We start from the raw sequence: 16,138 nt of genomic DNA, 5'->3' as shown, positions 1-16,138 counted from the left end.
TGCAATACATTGTTGTATCTTACTGGGCTCTTAGAGGGGGGCCTGGTTAAAGGAAGGCAACATAGCACTCTTAAATATGGTGAAGTTGGCTGCCTTTCCAAGCTGACTTAGGGGAACCAAGGAGTCCCCCCCAAAATGGTGCAAGCCTTTCATTCTATAGCCGAAAGGTCAAATGTGGAATCTAAAAACTCCCTGCTAAAGCCATGGTGTGCCACTACATAAGACAGAGTCACTGACTGGTCAGGGAGTGGCAATGAGGAGAGAACTTGATGTCAAGGCCCTTAGAAGGAGAGGCTTTGCTGGGGCGCCTGAGTGGCTCAGTTGGTTGAGCGTCGGACTTCGTCTTAGGTCATGATCTCGTGGTCTGTGAGTCGAGCCCCACATCGGGCTCTGTGCTGACAGCTCAGAGCCTGGAGCCTGCTTCGGGTTCTGTGTCTCCCTCTCTCTCTGCCCCTCCCTTGCTCATTCTCTCTCTCTCTCTGTCAAAAATAAATAAACATTTAAAAAATTAAAAAAAAAAATACCCTACTTTGGAGTAGGGTATTTATATGTTTTGTTCCTAGGCTGGTCCAATGAGGATAAAGTAAATGTTCTTGTTAAGGATATCCACTGAGGAGCCTCAGGATAGCTACTTTACCCCCCTTCCACCTGCTTTACCACACAGTCTACAATCCACCATGCACGTCTAGCCTTGTGGGCTAAGAATTGTCTCTTCCCCTCCAAGTGTCTGTTTTTTGCCATTATTTGCAAAAGCGAGGGCAAGGAGAAAGTTAGTGGAAACATCAAGTTGTTTATACCTTTGCTTCTCAAAGTGTGGCCAATGGACCAGCAGCATCCACATCACCTACTGACATCCTACTTGTTATAAATGAAGACTCCAGCCCCTACCCTAGACCTACCGAATCAGAATCTGCATTTTAACAAGGTCCCCAGACGATGTACGTGCACATTAAAGTTGAAGAAGCACTGACTCAGATCTTAATGTAGATTTATTTAATTTTGGCTTGCACATTAGAAAGACAATGGATCATTTCTGGATGTTGAAAGAGGATACGAGGACGCAAGAAGCTGTACCCCGTTCTATTCCTTGATAGATTCACCGGAACGTCTCCGGGGCCCATCATTCTGTCAATCCTAGGCCAAGTCACTTTACTAGTTTATTCCTACTCCCGCTGGATCAATACACTCCACCTGCCGGTGACTAGGTCTCAGTCATCCCCCTTCTTGTGTCCGTCTAGACATTCCCAGAAGAGGAAGGGAGTAGCTCACATATGCTCACGCTGCTACAGACATCGTGTCCGACCATGCTCAGAAGAAGAGGACATCTTTCAGACCTCCACGGCCCACAGCAGCTGCACTCTGGTCTGCTGTTACCTGGAGTTCTTTGCCATCTGCTTACTAGGCTCTAATATTTATCTCTATCTCAGGTGAGAACATTTCCCTTAGAGTGGCCACCTCTTTTCTGAAGAGGGGGGCAGGAACGGAAAGGATGGGAAAAGAGGGGGTCCCATGCAAGACGGTGGGAGGTAGTGGCCAGAGAGCAAAGTGGTAATGCTCTGTAGAGATATGGGAGAAGAAATTCAGCACACAGTCTGCTGTTTCGTGTGAAGTTTCTTTCTGAGCTGTGCTCTAACGCCGGCCTCCCTCCATTTCTCCAAGCAAGACTTCAGCAAAATCCGCTGTCTCTGACTTCTTGGCAAGAGAGCTGAGCTTCAGAGACCGTGTGTAGCCTGTGGTCAGGTGATGTGGTGAGTTGAGATATTACCTCACCTTTGAAGGCACACCACATCAGCTGGCTAAGTGACCTAGATTTCAGGGGAGACAAGAAGTTGAGAACAGTAACTATGGACGTGTAAGTCCCCCAAATTCTAGAAACCTTGGGGACATCATTGATTTCCCACAGAACATGGGATGAGGGAGGTTCGAGCAATTACTTTTTACATTAAACACATGAGTGCTCCCAGTAGGGACTCGGAAACAATTCTGCTAGTGAGTGTAACTGTGTCCTTTCCTGCCAGGACAGAAAGGTTCTGGAAGGTTAGGGAGATTAGTTTGAATTGAAGTCACGAAAAGCCACTGCTGCCTGCCTGCACTTAGCCCTGAGGACCCCCTTTGCCGCTCTCTGAAATCCAGCTTCCATCCCTTTGCCCTCTGCCCCTTGTCTGTCAGACACGTATGTGTCTGAACCCTTTTTTTAAAAAAAAAAATTTTTAACATTTATTCATTTTTGAGAGACAGAGCATGAGCGGGGAAGGGGCAGAGAGAGGGAGACACAGAATCGGAAACAGGCTCCAGGCTCTGAGCTGTCAGCACAGAGCCCGACACGGGGCTCGAACTCACAAACTGCGAGATCCTGACCAGAGCCAAAGTCGGACACTCAACCGACTGAGCCAAGCAGGCACCCCTGAGCCCTAAGTTCTAATTCCCTCCCAGAGTCACCAGTGATATTGAGGAACCTATAACCCCCAAGAAGATTTTGTCTGTGGAGCACATTTAAAGGGTCTACACTGGGAGCCACCAAGTCCTGACATCTGCAAAGCTGAGCCTCTGCTGAGCTGTAGCTGAGAGACACAGGGACAAGAGAACTTGAGTTTACTTAGCTGCTACCACACGAGCATGAAAAGTCACCTTTCCTGTTTCTGGAAGTTCTCCTCGTTCTACCTACCCAGCCCAGTGCCTGCCAACGTACACAGATGCTTCAAAGGAATGACTGAGCCTTCTTTTATGCAGGGGTGTTGACTGGTACAAACACGTATATCTAGTTGGGTCACTAGATGCTTGGTTTTCTTCATTCAGGCTTAAAGCACTTATTCATCTAGAAGCCTGAAAATCTATCACCACACCACTCGTGGTCTGCTGGCTCTGCCACCATCTCCAATAGTCCTCAACCTTTGGAGGCCATGAGAATCACTTGGGGTGACAGTCAAAGATGCAGATTCCTTGGCCCTGAGCTCAGTTGAGACTTTGTCCTGGTGCACCATGGGCAACACTGGAGAATCCCTGCTCCAGGGTGCTAACTCCAAGTTCCCTATCCTCCAGAGTCATTAATTTCTGCCCCTCCATAGCCTTTGGATTCTTTTTTTTTTTTAATGTTTATATTTATTTTATTTTTGAGGCAGAGAGAGACAAAGCATGAGCAGGGGAGGGGCAAAGAGAGAGGGAGACACAGAATCCGAAGCAGGCTCCAGGTTCCAAGCTATCAGCACAGAGCCCGATGCAGGGCTGGGACCCACGAACCATGAGATCATGACCTGAGCCGAAGTCAGATGCCTAACTGACTGAGCCACCCAGATGCCTCCATAGCCTTTGGATTCTTAAATTCCCTTCAGAGGTAGGTTCATCCTTTTTGCTTCAGGCATATTGTGGCTTTAAGAGTCGCCTATTTATTTTCCAGCGTAGTCAGGTTCCTCTTTTTTAGTTTCTCTGACTCCATTTTTTCCCCCTAAAACTCTCTCCTCATTCCTCATAATTCTGCCCTTCCTCCTGCTTCATCTCTCTACTTAACCTTCTGGAAGACATTAACCTTGGTAATAGTCCCTTTTATACAGACCGCAAAACACAACAAAACACACTTACATTTTAAGGGAAACTTCTCTTTACTATCATTAAAATGTTTGAAATACCAAAGACTCCATCTATATATGATTAACAGAAGAACCTCAGACCTGTGCGCATGGAAGGAGCAGTGACAAACGTAACCTACCTTAAAATTGTTGCTGTGGCCAAATCATGTTCCCGGTAAACGGGGAGCCACCCTCAAGCTGCTTTCACTGTGAGATCGAGGACCTAAAGCTGTCTCACTGTTCCTAGTCACCATTACAATGAAAAGATGCTACTTTAATAAGAGACTCTTAAAAAATGAGAACAGGGGCGCCTGGGTGGCGCAGTCGGTTAAGCGTCCGACTTCAGCCAGGTCACGATCTCGCGGTCCGTGAGTTCGAGCCCCGCGTCGGGCTCTGGGCTGATGGCTCAGAGCCTGGAGCCTGTTTCCGATTCTGTGTCTCCCTCTCTCTCTGCCCCTCCCCCGTTCATGCTCTGTCTCTCTCTGTCCCAAAAATAAATAAATGTTGAAAAAAAAAATTTAAAAAAAAAAATGAGAACAAACTGAGGGCTGGTGGGGGATGGGAGGGAGGGGAGGATGGGTGATGGGTATTGAAGAGGGCACCTTTTGGGATGAGCACTGGGTGTTGTATGGAAACCAATTTGACAATAAGTTTCATATATTGAAAAAAAAAGATGCTACTTTAGCAGTTTAATAGTACCTACATTCCTTATAAATAAATAAATAAATAAATAAATAAAATGCTTTGAAGATTTATATTTACTAAATGGGTGGGAAAAATAAGTGCTTCAAATATTGCAGGAACCGAAGAATCATTTTTTTTAGGTATAAAATTCGAAGTTTTAGATTCAAATTACTTTTTACTCATTCAAATCCTTTTGGTGAGGTCTCAAATCTTTCAAGGAAAGGACAGCTAGCTGAATTAAGAATTGAACTGCTTAAAACTTGATGAGACAGATAACGAATTATATCTAAATCATTTAATGGTTTCGTGTTTAATGTATCTTCTGTAAATGTGGTGTTGGGTAATATTGCTTAAATTCTGCTTTTTTAATAAAGAGCTAAACTTTTATAGAAAGGAGGAAGAAAAGCAATGGATTTAATCTCTACTCCAGAGAAGTCAGAGCCCCCAAACCAATGCGGTATGACTGCCACCTAGTGGCAGTATATCCTCATCACAGAAGCCGTGCCTCCTGGAAGTAGGGGAGAGGGCTACAGCAGGTGCCCTGACTGCAGAGCTAGTTTACAAGCTGGTGGTGATTTAGTAATCACCACCAGGTGACTGCAGTAGAGTTTTATTTTCCACCATGTCAATTTTCATCGCTTCTAAAGCTATTTTAAGAAATATTTACTTGTTAACATAGTTTCAAAGACAGTTATACAAGGACATGTAAATCATGGTTTTCATTCTCCGGGAGTTTATCTTTATTTCACTCAGGCTCCAAATGGGCAAATAATATATATTTGAGGTTCAAGTTTCCTATCAATTTAATTCTATCTTAGAAAACACTTTGTGATTTAAAAAAAGCACTAAGTTTTGCTGATTTTTGTATCTTTGGCATCAGTAAGGGAAAGAACAGTGGGGCTAAATCGGATTCACCCAGCTCCAACACTGACCAGCTGTGGTACCTTAGGCAAATATTTTATTATTTTCTAACTCATTTGTTCAACCTGTTAAACAGAAGAGCTGGAATAGATTGTCTCTAAGATGATCTCCATGAAAAGTTCCAAGACTTCGCCTGTTTCTTAACTGCTACCCCACTGTGGACCAAAACATTTTTAAACTTTAGCTGAGTGGCTCCATTCACCCTGTTCCAGCCCTCCCACCCCACATGATTATGGGCGATTTCAAGACTGACCCAATTTTCATAACCTGATTCTATCCTGGAGCCTTCTGGGAAAATGGAGTGTCTCCGAAATAGCTCAACTGAGTTGGTCAAGCAATTTTTGCTGCTTGCCATTTGCACCTGTGGGTTAGTAAAGCAGTCTTTTCAAATGAAGTTGGCAAAGAAGGCATAAAGGATTTGAATAAAGCCCACAAGGTTCAAAAGTGTGTAACCCGACATAGTTTCATTTTGTTGAGTTAGCAGCTATTTTTGCAAACTTAAAAACAAAAGCTGGTGTGTTCGAGGTTTCATTTCAGTCCATGCTTTCATTATTCAGAAATCAGTGCCAAGACGATTAAGCATGACCTTTCCATACAGATGGTGCCTCCCTTTGCTGGCACAAACAGCACCTGTCACACTCAACCTCAAATGCAGATGTTTGCATATTTTTAAGATACAGTGTCTTAAAATGGTAAAATGAGTGCTGACGTAAAGGCTTTGCGGAAGGGCACATAATATCACTTAATCTGTTTGAATTACTTGATAAGAAAGCCATCCTGCAGTTCTAGGAAATTAGGAGACATGTAAAACAAAGCACTCTTCTTAAAGCACATGTCCATGCGCTTTCTTAAAATTATTTGAAATGATGTACAAACACTGTTGATTCACTGTGATAAGAGGTGTTTTGTTAAACGTACATGATCCCCCAACTTCAACACAAAGTATAACGTGTACTCCGCATGTGCAGAAAAGCTTCAGCAATCCTGCATGATTGTTTCCAAAAAGTCACAGTATCTCCAAGTTAAAAGGATGCTTACAAGTCATTTCCTCCCCATATAAGAATCCCTTCACTAGTAGCTACAAAGGCAAGGGAGAGAAAGGGCTGGGAGCAATCTAACCCCAAGAATAGCCTATAAAATTGAAAAAAAAAAAAAAAGAATCAACTTGAGGAGAAGTCAGTCTGTTTTTATTATCACCAGCGACCAGCGGTTCCAAACAATGTCAATGATAAAATACTCATCCAGGCAGGAGCAGACCGCCTTCACTTCTCCACCCTGCCCCACCCCACCAACTCCCATGCTTTCTACAGGATCTGGCCTCTGATGTGATATTACATGACTTACAGCATACACCTTTTTTTTTTTTTTAATAAATCTTCTTCTTTTTATCTCCTAACTATCAAAGTGGTATTTTATAACTATAAAAACAATATAAACAAGCATTTCAAAATTTGTGCGTGATTTCATTATGCAGTGCTGCTTCCAGCCTACCAAAGCGTGTTTCCCGCCTGTCCCCCTCTTCCCATTTTTTTCTTTACATGATTCAGATCATTTGTATATCCATACTAAAGACTGTCAATCACATTTTTAAAGGCTGCATAATAATTCACCATAGAGGGCTGTGCCAAACATTTTTTAACTATTCTGTTAGTGTTACGCATTTAAGCTGTTTCCTGCCTGTCACTCTTATAAGATAATGTCATGGTAAAGATTACCATAATATTACTGCATTTGTCTAAGTATAGTGGTTAATATTCCTGGAAATGGAATTACTGGATCAAAGATTAAGCACTTCTTATGAAAATCTTAGAAATTATACTGCTAAATGGCTAGTTTGCATACCAACAGCAGTGCATGAAAACGCTGATCACACTAGATCTCACTGACAGCCAGCATTATCAGGTGGTTGGGTTAGAGAGAGAGGGGGCTGTTTGTTTATTTTCATTTGTTTGCGAATTTGATAAGCAAAAATGTATCCCATTGCTAATACAACTTATACTCCTTTGATTACAAGTAAGATTTTGCATTTGCATTTTCTCATTTATGAATTCCTCTTCAAGCCCTTTGCTTGTACAGATAGCCAGGCTTTGGAACTTATTTTTTATTAAAAAATGCACAAAGAAGCACAATTTTTTATAAGCTTGCCTGCCTGGGCAAGTCTCATACTGAAGTTTTTCTGCTGCCATGTAACCTTGACCCCACCGACCAAGTGCTGCCTTTCAGAGGCACACGCACACTAAAAAGGCATCCTTCCCTTTCTACGGCCCTCTATATCCTTACAGATAACCATCACAGTCTCCTCTGTGTTTTTCTTCCCAGACTGACCAACTGTTTCATCATCCTATTTGATCACATTTTAGTTTATTGGAGCCCACTGGAGTGGTGGACAGAAAAGAATACAGGAATCAAGCTGTGGTTTCACCAGGAGGATGGGGCAGGACTTTGACCTCCACTGACTATGGTGCTGTCTCTGTTAGTGTTGCTTAAAGCATCCTTAATCCTTTATCTATCATCTGTCTATCATCTATCTATCTATCTATCTATCTATCTATCTACTTTCCTGCACGATTTCATGGATGTTTCACAACAAGTAAGAAAGCTACCGAAACTCCCAATCTTTTTTTTAAATGACTTTTCTCAAGCCAGGTCTCTTTATTCTGTGCTCAAAGGATTGATCTGAAGACCCTAAAAGCAGATCTTTGCATGCATGAGAGGCGTGGCAGATACACTAGCAAAGCAAAAAGCAAAAACAAACAAACAAACAAACAAACAAAAAAAAAAGCACTCTCCTCTATTTGGCACGCAGCTAGATTTCAATTCCAGGCTCTGCTGCAGCTGGGTAGAGCCACAGGATAAGTCACCTTCAGTGGAATAGGAGAGGTTATATGTTTCTGTTATTGGTCCAACCCCTAAAAAGCTCCCTCAACTGCTCCTCCATGTTGACCGGATTTGGGAAACTGAGAACAACTTTGAAATCCATGTGTTAAAGACAGCACAACGACTGATGTCCTGGTATGTAAATGACTATGAGGTGGGGGAGGGGGGTTGCCCCCGCTGACTTGAATACCGTCACTGGACAGTTACGTGCATAAGAACTAAACTTCCTATGCGCCGAAGTATTAAATGTTGAGTCCACTGGAAGTAGTAATTTAGCATACCCTAAGACAGGAGAAAGCAAGCTACAGAGGAAAGAGCACAGAACGAGAATAGCATGCGTCTCTCCCATTCCTGACCTCTGCTCCCCTTTTATCACAGGAGCTGGGAGCCCACAAACTGCATCTCATTGATTCCCTTGCCAGCTGTCTTTTAGAAAGAATCTGTCTCTTGGGAGACTAGAGAAAGGAAGAAATCTTTTTTTGTGTTTTTTAGCTTTCTGCTTTAGGCAGTAGAGCCAGCAGCGGTGGTGGCATTTGCGAGCCTCAGAGGCAATAGAGCCAGTTTTCAGCTGCATCAACAGAGGTGTGTCCCCCGGGGTCCTGGACACCAGCAGTGGCAGTCTCCCTCCCATGCTCAGCAATGCAGACTTGTGTGCCCGGATCAAAGGAAGTCACAGCTTCATGATCTCCTCTTATTCTTCCAACCTCTTTGTAGCCAGTTCCCTGCATTATATCCCTTCCTGGATGAAATATCCAGAATGTTTTCTTTTTTTCTCACCTGGACACTGACTGACAACACACATAAATTCTGTTTCTGGAGCTGTGTCCTAGAATCCATGCTCCTGGAGCATGCTCTTTGTTGTTTCTGAGCCCCAACTTTCTCACATATTAAAAAAAAAATAGCAAGAAAGATGAAAACCGCTCTGCCTAATTAACATAACATTCATGATATCTAAAAGAAAGTGATTATGGAAACTCATTGTAATTTATACATCCATTATTTTTTTTTCAGTTGTCACACTTCTAATTAATTTAGGGCAAAGCTGTACAACGTAGCAAAGCCCCATTTATTACATTTTATCTCCTACAAACTTAAAAAATTTTAAGTAATAATTCCAGGCCCCAAGGTAGACCATGAACCTACTACCCATTAAAAAAAAAAATTTCCACCTTCCTAAAAGAAGTGTGATGTTTTGGGCGGACAGATCAACATCTTAGATAAAATCTGTTGCCGTGAAACATAAATTCTGACCTGGTAACCTGACAGAGCGCCAAGATTCTAACACTACAGAATTCAAGGCATTCTTTTGAATACTGTACTTTAGTAGTTTTCAAAGGAAAGTCAGGAAAAGACTTCCAGCTCAGTGAAGACCTTGATCAAAGCATGGTACAAGAGAGCAGGTGTGCAGACCTTGGGAAACGCGTGGCAAATTCAGCAGGCCATGGGAGTGCGTTTCCACGACGGGGCTCTCACCACTCATACTTCGGGGCCAGTTTTCTGTAGCCTGCTCTCCCAGCGCCCCAGTCCTGCCGTTACGCATCTGGTACCTGGCCCCCAGAACAACCACGGCCAAACTGCCTGCCCTCCTTAAAGCCTGCGTCCCAGTCTTTGGGAATGATCCGCTCGTCCTGATGAGTTCCGTTCATATACCTCATGGCATTTCTGCCTCTGCTCTTGAATAGTATTCCACAAGGCAGAACCCACATGCTGTCTTCTTCAGCTTATCCAGGCCCCTAGTGGTTTTCTTCATGTCACGTTTGCGGAAAAGTTCACAGATTTGTTCTTCAGTTGAGTAATAGGAAAGACTGCCAACATACAACCTACGGCTCTTCTTCGGTCATTTTTCCTGTTCTTCATGGTCACCTCGGAAGTTTTCCTGTTCTTCAACGTCACCCGGAAAGGGCGGGTCCCGGTACTGGCTCAGCTCCACGTAGGAGTCGCTGCGCAGCGCCTTCAGAAGGCCATGGACGCAGTGCAGAGAGGAAGACCAAGACACCGCCACTCTGGGAACGATGAAGCCCGGCGACCCATTGTTAGTATTATTAGTATTATTATTTTAATGCAACCTGGTTAAGCTTCCTCTTGTTGGTCGCATCTTTCTCTTTCTAGAATTTCAGGAGCCTCTCGAGTATTTCTAAATCTTGATCCAGTTATAATATATTAGTTATTTCATCCTCTGAAAAAGACTAATATAACCTGCTGCCATCAGGAAGAAAGCTGATCTTCTATAACCACTGAGGTGATTGTATTTCTTATTCCAGGGCAAAGCTTCAGTTGTTTCAACATTGCCTCTTGGCAGATGTCACCAAAGAAACCGTGAGCCTGGCTTCCTGTACATATGCAGAACTGATTAAATGCCAGAGATGGGCTTGGGCACAGAATACATGGTAGACACAGAGGAAGGGTGCCTCAGTATCCCAAGTGAATGTTCCTTGACTTCTACTCACTTTGCTTAGGCTCCTCTTAGAAGAAGCAGGACCTCAGCCCTTTATCACTCACAGCTTCCTGTTATTTCTGGGAGTTCCCAGAAACCACCTCATGTGTGCTGAAGACCAAGTCCCCTCCTGTTCTCTTGCTCTATCTTTTGTACCAAGGGTCCCGCAAAGACCACTTAGCCATGTCCTGCATGAGGCTGCCCTATGCAGTGTACATGGCTCCCCTGTGCTCCCCTGACTCTGTGGAGGCAGTTCAGTAAAGTGCACACAAACAGGAAAGGGCTGGCTTTTGATCCCACTACTGCTCTCCTCAGTAGGGGACTTTATATAGCTGCCTTTAATGGATTTATGACATCATCGTTTTTATGATGTTCTTGGAGTGAGAAAAAATTGTGCTTGAGGTAGACCAGGGAGAGTGACAGGATCACATTGCAGGAGATCGTGTTGGGTAAGAGATACTTTCTTGCACCATGCACAAAAATAAATTCAAAGTGGATGAAAGACCTAAATGTGAAACAGGAAACCATCAAAATCCTAGAGGAGAACACAGGCAGCAACCTCAGTGACCTCAGCCATAGCTTCTTACTAGACCCATCACCAGAAACAAGGGAAACAAAAACAAAAATGAACTATTGGGACCTCATCAAGATTAAAAGTGTCTGCACCATGAAGGAAACAATCAACAAAACTAAAAGGCAGCCCATGAAATGGGAGAAGACATTTGCAAATGACATATCTGGTAAAGGGTTAGTAGCCAAAATCTATAAAAAACTTATCAAACTAAGCACCCAAAAAACAATCCAATTAAGGAATGGGCAGAAGACACGAATAGACATTTTCCAAAGAAAACATTCAGATGCCTAACAGACACATGAAAAGATGCTCATTCATCATCAGGGAAACGCAATCAAAACCACAATGAGATATGACCTCATACCTCTCAGAATGGCTAAAATTAACAACACAAGAAACAACAGATGTTGACAAGGAAGTGGAGAAAGGGGAACCCTCTTGCTCTGTCAGTGGGAATGCAAACTGGTGCAGCTACTCTGAAAACAGTATAGAGGGTCCTCAAAAAGTTAAAAATAGAACTACCCTATGACCCAGCAATTGCACTACTAGATACTTACCCAAAGGATACAAAAATAAAGATTCAAAGAGGTACATGCACCCCTATGTTTATAAAGCATTGTCAACAATAGCCAAACTATGGGAAGAGCCCAAATATCCATTGACGGATGAATGGATAAAGAAGATGTGGTATATATATATACAATGGAGTATTACTCGGCCATCAAAAAGAATGAAATCTTGCCATTTGCAACAACATGGATGGAGCTAGAGTGTATTACACTAAATGAAATAAGTCAGTCAGAGAAAGACAAATACCATTATTTTACTCATATGTGGAATTTAAGAAACAAAACAGATGAATATAAAAGGGGGGGAGAGAAAAAGGGGGAAACCAACCATCAGAGACTCTTAATGAGTAGAGAACAAACTGAGGGTTGATGGAAGGAGGTGGGTGGGGGATGGGCTAGATGGATGACAGATATTAAGGAGGTCACTTGTGATGAGCACTGGGTGTTGTATGTAAGTGATGAATCACTGAATTCTACTCCTGAAACCAATATTTCCCTGTAAGTTAACTAACTAGAATTTAAATAAAAATTTGAAAAAGAGAAAAAAAAATGTTGGGTAAGAGATAGAAATATATATAACATATAACTTTACATGTCATATAATTGATTTGTCACAGAAGTAAGCAAAAATTCTATGTAATCCATCAGGTAGAACTAAACAGAAGTGGTATCCAAAATATATAGATTGCAAATGAATACAAGGAATCTTTTGGGGTGTTGAAAACATGCCAAAATTTAATTGTGATGACAGCCACGCAATTCTTTAAATTTACTAAAAATTGCTAAATTGTATCGGGAATTGCTAAATTGTATTGCTAAATTGTGCTAGAACAGAGTCCCAGAGGTGCCTTTCATTTGTTGGGTGGCGGGAAGGTGTCAGGCATCTGGGAACAGGGGTGGCCAAGAGGACTGGAGGACAATCAGGGGTTCAGGGCAGTGGCTATTTATAAACTTAGATGGAAGTACTTCAGTATATTAACAACCAACATTAAGTGTTTTGACAAACAATATGGCAGAGTATGGAAATTGGAAGGACAGGCCAGGGGCAGGAGGAGAAGCATTTGAACATGGTGGCTAAGGAAGCTCCTTCTGAGAAGGTGACCTTTGAACAAAACACCTGAGTGAAGTGCAAGAGGAAACCACATGAGATCTAGAGGGAGAGAAAATCAGGAAAAGGGAAAAGCTGGTATAAGGCCCTGAGGCAAAAATGAGCCGGTTCAAGTAGAAGCAAGGAGGATGGGAAAGCTAGGTTGAAGAGAGTAGAGTGCCAAATGTGTATGTTGTATAATCTGGGGGACACCCTGTCCCTGCTCCAATAACACAGCAGCTGAAAATATGGGTAGGAATGGAGATAAAGTCCACAGCATCCATCAACTTGATCCTTGGCATGCTCTTCCTATGGCCCTGATGGAGCCTGTGACTTTTGCTGTACTGTGGATTACAGTGGGTGAGGGGCACATACGGCCCTTGAGAAGTTGTGAAAGAATGGAGCTTATCCTGAATGACATATGGCAGTGTGATTCCTAAGGAGCCTCAGTGCAAGACAAGGATTTCCCACCACTGCTGGGGAGTCTTGATTCTCCACCTTCCCTGAGATGGGTTTTGTCAACTGCACTGCTATACTACTTCTATAGAACTTTCAAACACTGGAAGATGATATGAAGGAATTAAACCACATCACTGGCTTGGTGAAAGGAACAAATATTTCACATTAGATAAAGAGGGTTGGGAATGGAGTTCAAGATTAACTACTGAAAATGAAAAGTGAGAAAATGATAGAGAAGAGGGTAAATAAGAAAGAGGAACAGGGAAAGTTTGGGAAGGTTGAAGTAAATTTTACACCCTGAAGTTGGTGAGTTATACCCATATCCAGACAGCCTCCTTATTCAACAAAGAAGCTAGGACTGCTTATGGAGATGAGACAAAAATGAAATAAAGTCTCAATTAATTCAAGACAACCCAGTTACCTTAGCCTTTGATACTGGATTAAGTGATCATATAATTGTGGCAGAAAACACAGAGGTGGTGGCTTCAAGCCAAACTAAACTGGCATTTTTTTAGTGTATTTATGTATTTTGAGAGAGAAAGAGAGTGCATGATTGGGGGACGGATGGAGAGAGAGAGAGAGAGAGAGAGAGAGAGAGAGAGAGAGAATCCAAGCAGGCTCTACACTATCAGCACGGAGCCCAATGTGGGGCTCAAACCCACGACCCTTAGTTCATGACCTGAGCCAAAAGCAAGAGTTGGATGCTTAACCAACTGAGCCACCCAGGCGCCCCTAAATTGGCATATTTTTAAAAGCAATATGGCAGCTCGGAACCCACCACAGAATTAAGAGGAGAGATGGAAGCCTTTCCTTTGGAGCTTTCCTTTGGAGAGCTGCCTGCAGCTAAAAAACATGGTCAGTTCTTTCTTTCTCTGCTGTTTCTGTGCCCTAATTTACTATGAAATCATGATTCTTTTTCTTTTTCATGGGTTGGGAGAGCAGACAGTGGAAAACAAAGTTAGGCTTCCTCCACCCCAAATTATGGTAACCTCAGTACGTGATAATCCCAAGCCATGGTTTCCCTTTCCAGAATGTATCCTTTATTTCCCACCAACATAAACGATGGAGAGGAGGAGATCATGCTTATTTAATAACAAACAGTTAACCAAGGAAGCTGAAAGATGGTTCTTTCTGTGAAGAGAATAAATAGAATTGCCATTTCCAGGTAACCAGGTGACAAGCAGACATTGTGATAGTTAAGCTTCAGAAATACATTAGGAAAAGATCCAAAAGGATTTTTTAGAGGAGTCTCAAATGTTAGAAGCCCATTCTCCTAATAAGGAAATTCAACTCTGGACACAATAGCTCTCAATGATTTGGATATGATAGTCATTCCAATAGAGGCCCAAGATTTCTTTTTTTTTTTTTAAGTGTTTACTTATTTTTGAGAGAAAGAGAGTGTGAGCGGGAAGGGGGAGAGAGAGGGGGACAGAGATTTTGAAGCAGGATCTGCACTGACAGCACTGAGCCAGATGCGGGGCTCGAACTCACATACTGTGAGATCATGACCTGAGCCAAAGTCAGACAGCCGCTCAACTGACTGAGGCACCAAGGTGCCCCAAAGGCTCAAAATGTCTTGATAAATACAATTTTTTCCAACAAAGCATAAGATGTTCTAGAATTGTTAAAACAACTTGATAGTTTGTATCCATTTCTGTGTTCAAAACCTGTATGGAAAGAATTCAGTGCCTTGAACCAGCACCATTGAAATAAGTAAAAAGTCATTTGCAACTATGTGGATGGACCTCAAGGGTATTATGCTAAGCAAAATGAGTCAGTCAGAGAAAGACAAATATCATATGACTTCACTCATGTGAGAAATTTAAGATACAAAACAGATGAACATAAGGGAAGGGAAGCAAAAATAATATAAAAACAGGGAAGGGGACAAAACAGAAGAGACTCATAAATATGGAGAACAGACAGAGGGTTACGGGAGGGGTTGTGGGAGGGGGGTGGGCTAAGTGGGTAAGGGGCACTAATGAATCTACTCCCGAAGTCATTGTTGCACTATATGCTAACTAACTTGGATGTAAATTTTAAAAAATTAATAAATAAATAAGAAATAAGTAAAAAGTAAACTGTGATATGAAGCAAGAACTGCAGTTTCTTTAATTTAAAAATGAATATATAATACCTAAAAAATCGAACTTAAAATATATTATGAAATATTTGTTATGAATACCCAGAATTTTGTTGAAACCATCTGGTAATGCTCTAGCAACTGGTGCCACTGTAATCCTGAATGTGTGGAGAGTGGAGCAGGGGGGCCAGTGGGGAAGGATGGGAGCCTGGGGAAAATGGAATAAGTGACAGAAACAACGACTTCAAAGGAGAGGGTCACAGGAGCGCCTGGGTGGCTCTGTCGGTGAAGTGTGGACTCTTGATTTTTGCTCAGGGCATGATCTCATGGTGCGTGAGACTGAACCCCACATTGGGCTCCTCGCTGAGCATGGAGACTGTTTGAGATTATCTCTCTCCTTTTACTCTGCCCCTCCCCCGCTCGTGCTCGCGCTCACTTTCTGTCTCAAAATAAATAAGTAAATATTAAAGAAATATTTTTTGAAAAACGAGAGGGTCACAGGGGCGCCTGGGCGGCTCGACTTCGGCTCAGGTCATGGTCTCGCGGTCCGTGAGTTCGAGCCCCGCGTCCAGCTCTGTGCTGGCAGCTTGGAGCCTGGAGCCTGCTTCAGATTCTGTGTCTCCTCTCTCTGACCCTCCCCCGTTCACGCTCTTTCTCTGTCTCAAATATAAATAAACATTAAAAAAAAAAAAGGAGAGGGTCACAGATGGGATAGCAGAATGAGAAAAGGAGAAGGGCAGGAAGATTGAAAGGGAAGACGGTGATCTTAGTAAATTTTTGCTACTTTCCTGAAAAAAAAAAAAAGGGGGGGGGGAGAGGTTAAGTAAAAAACAAAGCAAAACAAAATTTGCTGAAATGGGAACAAAATAGCTACTGAAACACTGAAC

General features: G+C 42.6%; 1 pseudogene; it reads right to left on the bottom strand.

Moving 5' to 3' along the window:
- Positions 1–6,195: 6,195 nt before the first annotated feature.
- On the bottom strand, positions 6,196–10,077 carry LOC123385150 (annotated as a pseudogene).
- Between the last annotated feature and the right edge of the window lie 6,061 nt (positions 10,078–16,138).

The sequence above is a fragment of the Felis catus genome, chromosome B1, assembly GCF_018350175.1.
Source record: "Felis catus isolate Fca126 chromosome B1, F.catus_Fca126_mat1.0, whole genome shotgun sequence".
In the NCBI taxonomy this organism is placed as follows: domain Eukaryota; kingdom Metazoa; phylum Chordata; class Mammalia; order Carnivora; family Felidae; genus Felis; species Felis catus.
The sequence above is the reverse complement of the archived record's forward strand: the minus strand, read 5'-3'. Positions and strand labels throughout refer to the sequence as shown.